Source organism: Triticum aestivum, chromosome 7A (assembly GCF_018294505.1).
Source record: "Triticum aestivum cultivar Chinese Spring chromosome 7A, IWGSC CS RefSeq v2.1, whole genome shotgun sequence".
Classification (NCBI taxonomy): Eukaryota; Viridiplantae; Streptophyta; class Magnoliopsida; order Poales; family Poaceae; genus Triticum; species Triticum aestivum.
Genome location: NC_057812.1, coordinates 438,642,990 through 438,651,960, shown reverse-complemented (window position 1 = coordinate 438,651,960; position 8,971 = coordinate 438,642,990).

Below are 8,971 nucleotides of genomic sequence, written 5' to 3'. Positions count from 1 at the left end.
AAACGGATCTAACAGTAATTTTTCTCCGTTTTGGAATACTTAAGAAAATAGGAAAATAAGAAGTAGTCCGGAAAGGACACGAGGCATCCACGAGGGTGGAGGGCGCGCCCCCTGCCTCATGGGCACCTCGTGTGCCCTCCGGACTCCGTTTTCTTGCACGACACTTCTTCTGGTCGGTAAAAATTCATTATATAATCTCCCGAAGGTTTTGAGCACTGTACCACGACAAAATCCTCTGTTTTTGTTTTGAGTCGTTTCTGCTGCAGATTAGACCAATATGTCGTCCCAGGATTCGGAGGGAGAAAGCTACGTGGCTGATAACCTTGCAAACCCTAAGGTCTATGGGGACTTGGAGCATTGTGGTTGGACCACGGAGGAAGAAGAAGACTATGATCCTACGGGAAAGGAGGAGACGAGCTCAGATGAAGATGAAGTCCCATTACCTCAACTTGGGGACATGCATGTGGAGTTCAAAAAATCAAGCCTCCCTGGTAGAGCAAAGAAACCTAAGATTGAGTTTATCCCTTTTTGCCTCTTATAGGAGAACATATAGGAACTATGCAGAAAGATATTAAGCCTTGAGCAGGAGATCAATGACCTAAGGGAGCAAAATTCTATCCTCGAGCGCAAATTAAGGAAGAAGCCTATGTCATCAACAACTCAATCATCACCACCTCCGAAGAAAGAGACATAAATACATGGGTATGGGCACTCCCCTTGGCAACTGCCAAGCTTGGGGGAGGTGCCCCGGTATCGTATCACCATCACACTTCTATCTTTACCATTTTTCATAGTTCGATCCTTTTGGTTATATATTGATCTAGTAGAATAAAGTTTAGTATGATCTAGCTTTGAGTTTTTGTGTTTAACCTTATCTATGCAATCGAGTCTGTAAGCTATATATAATAAAGATTAGTCTTGAGTCGAGGGCTTGACTATCTTGCTATGATCTTGAGGGAATAAAAGAAAAAGAAAGAAAGAATAAAAATAAATAAAAATATCATATTGATCTTATGGAGAGTAATGACTTCAAATATAAAGAGTTTGATGAATAAAAGTTGTTGAGAGTTGACAAACATAGTTTTGGTCATCGTTGCAATTAATAGGAAGTAATAAACAAAGAGAGTGTCGGTGTCAAAACCGGCGGATCTCGGGTAGGGGGCCCCGAACTGTGCATCTAAGGCGGATGGTAACAGGAGGCAGGGGACACGATGTTTTACCCAGGTTCGGGACCTCTTGATGGAGGTAAAACCCTACATCCTGCTTGATTTATTCTTGATGATATGGGTATTACAAGAGTTGATCTACCGCGAGATCGGAGAGGCTAAACCCTAGAAGCTAGCCTATGGTATGATTGTCTGTTGTCCTACGGACCAAAACCCTCCGGTTTATATAGACACCAGAAAGGGCTAGGGTTACACAAGGTCTGTTACAAAGGAGGAGATATACATATCCGTAATGCCTAGCTTGCCTTCCATGCCAAGTAGAGTCCCATCCGGACACGAGACGAAGTCTTCAATCTTGTATCTTCATAGTCCAACAGTCCGGCCAAAGGATATAGTCCGGCTGTCCGGAGACCCCCTAATCCAGGACTCCCTCAGTAGCCCCCGAACCAGGCTTCAATGACGATGGGTCCGGCGCGCAGTATTGTCTTCGGCATTGCAAGGCGGGTTCTTCTCCAATTTCCAAGTGTTTGTAAGTAGTGTCTGGCACCATAAATGTTGAACCTCTTGGCTTCTGTGCCCCATAAGGGCTATCTCCCCTGCGTCGAATGAATACGAGGCGCCAGGGCATTTTTACATTATTCCCCCTAGCCAGATAAATAAATTGTCTATTAAAGGGATAGGGATTCTTAGATCCGATCCACACCATCTTCCCCTCAGCAAGAATCCATCAGAGCGCGTTTCGGAAAGATCCATTCCAGCATGGACGACCTCTGCAGCTCCTCCTCCCGCCCCCGTAGCCCTAAGATCGGTGATTGGGAGAGGTGTTCAGTCCCACACAGTCGATTGGTCGAACTGCAAACCAAGCGATTTCTCCCTCCGGCGTATATGGTGCCCGTTCGAGCCGGGCTTGCCACCTACAATGGCCGGGAGAAAGCGGAGAGCTTTCCCTGTCCCCCCATGGGGGAACGGGTCTGCCTTGTTCCTTATTTACTAAGGGGACTCGGATTTCCAATTCATCCGTTCCTCCGCGGGCTCCTAGAGTTCTACGGCCTCCAATTACACAAATTCACCCTGCCTCCATTCTACATATCGCTGGCTATGTTGCTCTCTGCGAATTGTTCCTGGGCTGCGAGGCTCACTTTGAGCTGTGGAAAAGGCTATTTTGCCTCGTCTCTTGCACACAGAGGGAATCACTTTATCAAGTGGGCGGAGCCGAAATATGGTGCATCGCCGATACCGGATACCTGTCCGGTACCCCGAAGAAGTCGTCCGAAGACTAGCCTTCAGAATGGTTTTATATGGAGGACGTTCCCCTTCCGGACCCTGTTCGGCGGGGTCTTCCTGAGTTCAACAATGCTCCTCTGAAGAAACGCCAATGTTGGCGCCCACGGAGCGCCCAGGTGGAAGACAACAGAGAAGTCCTCTATCTGATGAACCGGATCAAAGCACTGGCTCAATCAGGATTGACAATTATCGAAGTTATGTCGATTTGCATAATGCGGGGAGTGCAACCACTTCAGTACCGTGGGCACCCCTTGTGGTGTTTCAACGGGGCGGATGACGCCACCCGCTATGGGCGTAAGGGTCTGGGTGATGCTACCGCTTTAGCAAAAATTCTGTCCGAATTGATCAAGGGAGAGGAGGAGGAGTTCACCCGCATCAAGCCGCAAGATGGATTCTCCATGTACAATCCTCCAAGCTGGGTAAGCTATATCCCCTTATTTCCATTTTCCCTCATTCTTTGTCGTAATTATTCACCTTGCTAGTTTGCGGCAGGAACTGCGAAAAGCCATAAAGGAGGTCAGCAGCCCCTCTCCACAACCGGAGGACCCTGACCGGGCCCTCGACTCTGGACTTGAAGAAGATCCGATTATCTCCGTGGAGCTGATAGACCGGTAGTTCTATAAGTTAAGCTGCGACGACGCAATGGTGGACATTACGGCCGACTATCCCGGACTGCTCCCTAAATTGCACGTAAGAAAAACCAAAAATCCCAACTCCAAAAACTAGGATCCCCTTTTAGACACTTCACCCACCATACACACATGGCATTTTTTACAGGGAAGGCACTCGGGACGCCCTGCCGAACCCGCAGCAACTCGCCAACAAGAGGCGCCGAGGCCGGGTAGGCCAAAAAGGAAGGCGGTCAGGACGGAGACGCTTGCGCAAAGGTATAAAAACCCCGCTCCCTGGTTGTCGTCTTTCTCAAAATGTAATGACGCCCGTGTTTCTTTAATAGAAAAAATGCTCGCTGGAATATGTCCGGTGATGTTGCTAATCACGCCTCCACCAGTCGGGCATCAGGACCGGACATAGAGGTGGAACCCAATGTGGGGCAAGCGCCGGATAATCCCCCTACAGACGATGCGAATAGATTATCCGCTACTAACTCAGAAGTGGAAAGCGCCATGAATCATAGGCGCCGCCGGGCCGTACTCCGTGACGCTTGTTTCTCACCAGAGGCATTTGATGCCTTTAATTTCGGAGAGGCGTACCTCCGTGCTGCTCAAGATGGTCTAGCCAGAGCCACGGATCAGTATGTAAAGGATGTACGGGTAAGTAAATCTGGCGATTTATATGTATCAGTAGCCCCTGAGACTTGAAACAGTTAGCAGAACTGACTTAAGGATCATCTTTATTGTGCAGGTTCTTACAGAGAAGAATACTAGGCTGTCCCAGGAGCTGGAGGAATGCAAGACCCAACTGTGGGCTGCTGTTGCCGCATTGCAGGAACCGAAAAGCCTCCCGCTGGTAACATTTACTTTAAAGAATGATGGTACCATATAGTGTGCGGCGTGGCTGCAGATCTAACAATAGATATTGCAGATGAATCCGGAGAAAATCCGGAGGACCAGCATGTCGTGCGACAGCTAGAGGCTGGCAAACGCGTGCCGACTGAGGCTAGGCGGGAGAAAAACAATCTCCAAGACGCCAATGTCAAGCTGAGCGTGGAACTAAAAGACGTTCGAGCCCAGCTTGCAGACTCTAAGAAGGAGAAAAGGCGGCTTTGGCGCGGCATTTACAGTAAGTGCTTGAACGAATCCTTTTGAAGGAGTTCGGTGAAGAAGCCGACTAACAGCGTTATGTCTGTAGGTATGCTGACGGGTCGTCCCGCGGAGGAAATGCCCGGGTCTGCCGGTGATCTTCTATCCGAGCTCTCGCATCTGCACGAACAAGTTCAGCATGTGATGCAAGGTGTTGCCGAGGCCTTGTGGCCATCCGCCTCCTTGCCAGAAGGTGTTGCAGAGCTTACGGAGAAGCTCAAGGGAGCACGGCGGCGCTTCCGATTATGGAAGATATCGGCCTGCCGACAAGGTGCCCGGGAAGCCTGGGCCATGGTGAAGACGCGGTACACCAAGGCTAACCCAAATCACATGGCCGAGGTCGGACCTATGGGGCCTGACGGAAAAGAGATCCCCGTTAGCTTAGCTTATGGGCAAGTAGAATTAGCCGCAAAGTATTCCCAACAGGATTGTAGGCTAGACCGCCTGTTGGATGGTATAGAGGAGGAATTTAGTCAGTCTGCATGACTATGTAATTAAAGTGACATGTATAATGCCTTCTAGCCGGATTGTAGATCATTTGTCATGGCGGACCTTTTCACTTCAACCTCGGGACCCGATAGTCCGGAGTGTATCCGAATACCCGCTCAATTATATAAGAACCGGGGTATGCATGGAGACCAGGCGTAGGGGTCATTGGTGCTTGAACAGACAAGTGCCCCAGGTATGATGAGTGCGGCTAGCGCATCTGTAATGTGCAAACGAGGCGCAAGTTGGCCTTTGAAGGCCTAGAGAAAGAATAAAAGAAAGAAAGAAAAACAAGACAGATAATGTATAAAAAATGGACAGAGGAAGGGGACGAACACAGGGTCCGGTGCTAGGCGTAGAATCTTCGGAGTCTGGCCGCGTTCCATGGGTTCAGCTCGAGTCGATTAATCGATGCATCCCGCAGTCGGTACACTCCACCGGTCAGAACCAGGTCAATAATGAAGGGACCTTCCCATTTGGGCTCGAGCTTGTTCTTTTTCTTATCCGGCAGGGGCAGAACTAGTTCGCCAACATTATAAGTTTTGGCCGGTACTTCTCTGCTTTGGTATCTGTGAGCCCATTGCTAATAAAATGCTGAACGGGCTTTTGCTACGTCGCGCTCCTCCTCCAAGGTGTCCAGACTGTCCTGCCGATCAAGCTTGGCTTCTCTTTCTTCGTACATGCGCACTCGAGATGAGTCATGAATTATGTCACAGGGCAAGACTGCCTCTGCGCTGTACACCATAAAGAAGGGTGTATATCCGGTACTACGGTTCGGCGTGGTCCGCAGCCCCCAGAGTACGCAGTCGAGCTCCTCTACCCAGTGCGTGTTAGACTCCGTTAAGGACCGCACTAGCCTGGGTTTAATGCCGCTCATTATAAGACCATTTGCGCGCTCCACTTGGCCGTTGGTTTGTGGGTGATAGACTAAGTCATAATCGAGCTTGATGCCCATTTTGCTGCACCAGAGTTTTACCTCATCGGCCGTGAAGTTCGTGCCGTTATCAGTGATGATGTTGTGGGGGACGCCATAACGGTGTATGACCCCGGATATGAAGTCTATCACCGGTCCGGATTCGGCCATTTTAACTGGTTTGGCCTCTATCCATTTGGTGAATTTATCCACCATGACCAGTAAGTATTTTTTCTTGTGGGTTCCCCCTTTAAGGGGTCCAACCATGTCAAGCCCCCAGACCGCAAAGGGCCACGTAATGGGGATTGTTTGGAGGGCGGTGGGTGGCATGTGGCTTCGATTTGCAAAGAGCTGGCAACCGGTGCAACGTTGGACCAAGTCCTGTGCATCTGCCCGGGCCGTTGGCCAATAGAATCCTGTACGGAAGGCCTTGCTTACAAGAGCCCGGGCTGCGGCGTGGTGACCGCCGAGTCCGGCGTGAATTTCTGCCAAAAGGTTCCGCCCTTCCTCTTTGGAGATGCACCTTTGAAGGACTCCGTAGTGCTTTTTTGTACAATTCTCCCTCATGGACCCTGTAGGCCTTGGATCGCCGCACTATGCAGCGTGCCTCATTTTGGTCCTCTGGAAGTTCCTGTCTAGTTAGGTACGACAGGAATGGTTCTGTCCATGGGGCAATTATGGCCATTATTATGTGGGCTGAAGGTGTTATTTCGGTGGCGGAGCCTCCGATTGTGTCAGAGTGTTCGGTATCGGGTATTTTGGTCGGGTTCGGGCTGTTGTTACCAGTGTCCCCTTCCCATACTACGGATGGCTTGAACAGCCTCTCCAAAAATATGTTGGGGGGGACCGCGTCACGTTTGGCGCCGATGCGGGCAAGGATATCCGCCGCCTGATTGTTTTCCCGAGCCACATGTTGAAATTCGAGCCCCTCGAACCGAGATGACATTTTTAGGATGGTGTTTTGATGGGCCGCCATTTTCGGATCCTTGGCATCAAAGTCTCCATTTATTTGGGATATTGCGAGGTTTGAATCCCCACGCACCTCCAGGCGTTGAATGCCCATGGAGACTGCCATCCGAAGACCATGCAACAGAGCTTCATATTCTCCTGCGTTGTTGGAGTCTATGTATAGTATTTGTAGTACATACTGAACGGTATCTCCGGTTGGGGACGTCAAGATGACGCCAGCCCCTAGACTGGCCAGCATTTTAGAACCGTTGAAGTGCATGATCCAATTGGAGTATGCGCCATACTCTTTAGGGAGTTCGGCCTACGTCCATTTGGCGATGAAGTCGGCCAACACTTGCGACTTAATGGCTCGTCGAGGTTTGTATGTTATGTCGAACGGGGGGAGCTTGATGGCCCATTTGGCAATCCGGCCCGTAGCGTCGCGTTGTTTATAATATCATTAAGTGGCACTTCCGAGGCTACTGTAATCGAACACTCTTGGAAGTAGTGTCGCAACTTCTGGGATGCCATGAATACCGCATAGGCTATCTTTTGATAATGTGGGTACCGTGATTTGCTTGGAGTGAGGACAGTGGATACATAGTATACCGGCTTTTGAAGAGGGAATTTATGTCTGTCTGCTTTTCGTTCGACAACGAGCACTGCACTGACAACTTGATGAGTTGCCGCAATGTACAATAGCATTGGTTCGCCAATGTTTGATGCGGCCAGGATTGGGTTGGTTGCCAAAATGGCCTTTATTTATTCCAGTCCGGCTATGGCCACGTCCGTCCACTCGAAGTGTTCGGTGCGCCGAAGGAGGCGATAAAGGGGTGAAGCCTTTTATCCTAAGCGGGAGATAAACCGGCTTAGAGCCGCCACGCATGCAGTTATCTTCTGGATTTTTTTGAGGTCTGTTGGGGTAGCCAACTATGAAAAAGCTCGGATTTTGGCTGGATTAGCTTCAATACCTCTACTGGAGACAATGAAACCCAGGAGCTTTCCGGCTGGTATGCCGAAAATGCATTTTTCCGGATTGAGCTTGATGTCGTATGTTCGGAGGTTGTCGAATGTGAGCCTCAAGTCGTCTATCAAAGAGTCGACGTGTTTGGTTTTGATGACCACATCATCTACGTATGCCTCTACTGTTTTGCCGATTTGTTTCTCCAGACATGTCTGAATCATGCGCTGATATGTTGCGTCGGCGTTTTTGAGCCCAAAAGGCATTGTCTTAAAATAGAAGGGGCCGTATGGTGTGATGAATGCTGTTGCGGCTTGGTCGGACTCCGCCATCTTGATTTGGTGGTAACCGGAGTATGCGTCGAGGAAACACAATGACTCGTGTCCTGCGGTAGCATCAATAATTTGATCAATGCGGGGGAGGGGGAAGGGGTCCATTGGGCAAGCTTTATTGAGGTCCTTGAAATCGTCACAAAGGTGCCAGGATTTATCCTTCTTTGGTACCATCACCAGGTTTGCTAGCCAGTCCGGGTGTTTTATTTCTCTGATGAATCCAGCCTCCAATAACTTGACTAGTTCCTCTCCCATGGCCTGTCTCTTAGGTTCGGAGAAACGCCGAAGAGCTTCCTTGACCGGCTTGAATCCCTTTAGGATATTGAGGCTATGCTCGGCGAGCCTGCATGGGATTCCTGGCATGTCTGAGGGATGCCAAGCGAATATGTCCCAATTCTCACGCAGGAACTCTCGTAGTGCGGTGTCCACAGCGGGGTTTATCTGTGCCCCGATGGAGGCTGTTTTTGCAGGGTCCGTTGGGTGGACTTGGAATTTGACTATTTCATCCGCTGGTTTAAAAGAGGTGGATATGGATCTCTTGTCGAGTATCATGCCGTCCCTGTCCACTGTGGAGCGTAGCGTGGTTAATTCCTCGACCGAGAGGGCTTCGGATAATGCCTCGAGGGCCAGTGCGGCTGTTTTGTTTTCGGCGCGGAGTGTTGTGTCCGGATCACCGGCGAGAGTGATGATTCCGTTGGGCCCGGGCATTTTGAGCTTCATGTACCCGTAATGGGGTACGGCTTGGAAGATTGTGAACACCTCCCATCCTAAAAGAGCATGATGACCACTGCTGAACGGGGCCACTTGCAATGTAATTTCTTTGGACCTGTAATTATCCGGCGTGCCGAATACCACATCTACTGTGATTTTCCCATCACAGCGTGCTTCCCGACTGGGGATAATTCCTATAAAGGTTGTGCTACTTTCCTCAATGCGGTTCCAGTCTATTTCCATGTTTTGAAGAGTTTCCTCATAGATGAGGTTTAATCCACTGCCACCGTCCATGAGCACTTTGGTGAGTCGAAAGCCGTCCACGATTGGGCTGAGGACCAGTGCAGCTGGTGCTCGGGCTGTTCAGAATTTAGGTTCATCACTGGCATTGAAGGTGATAGCCGTGTCAC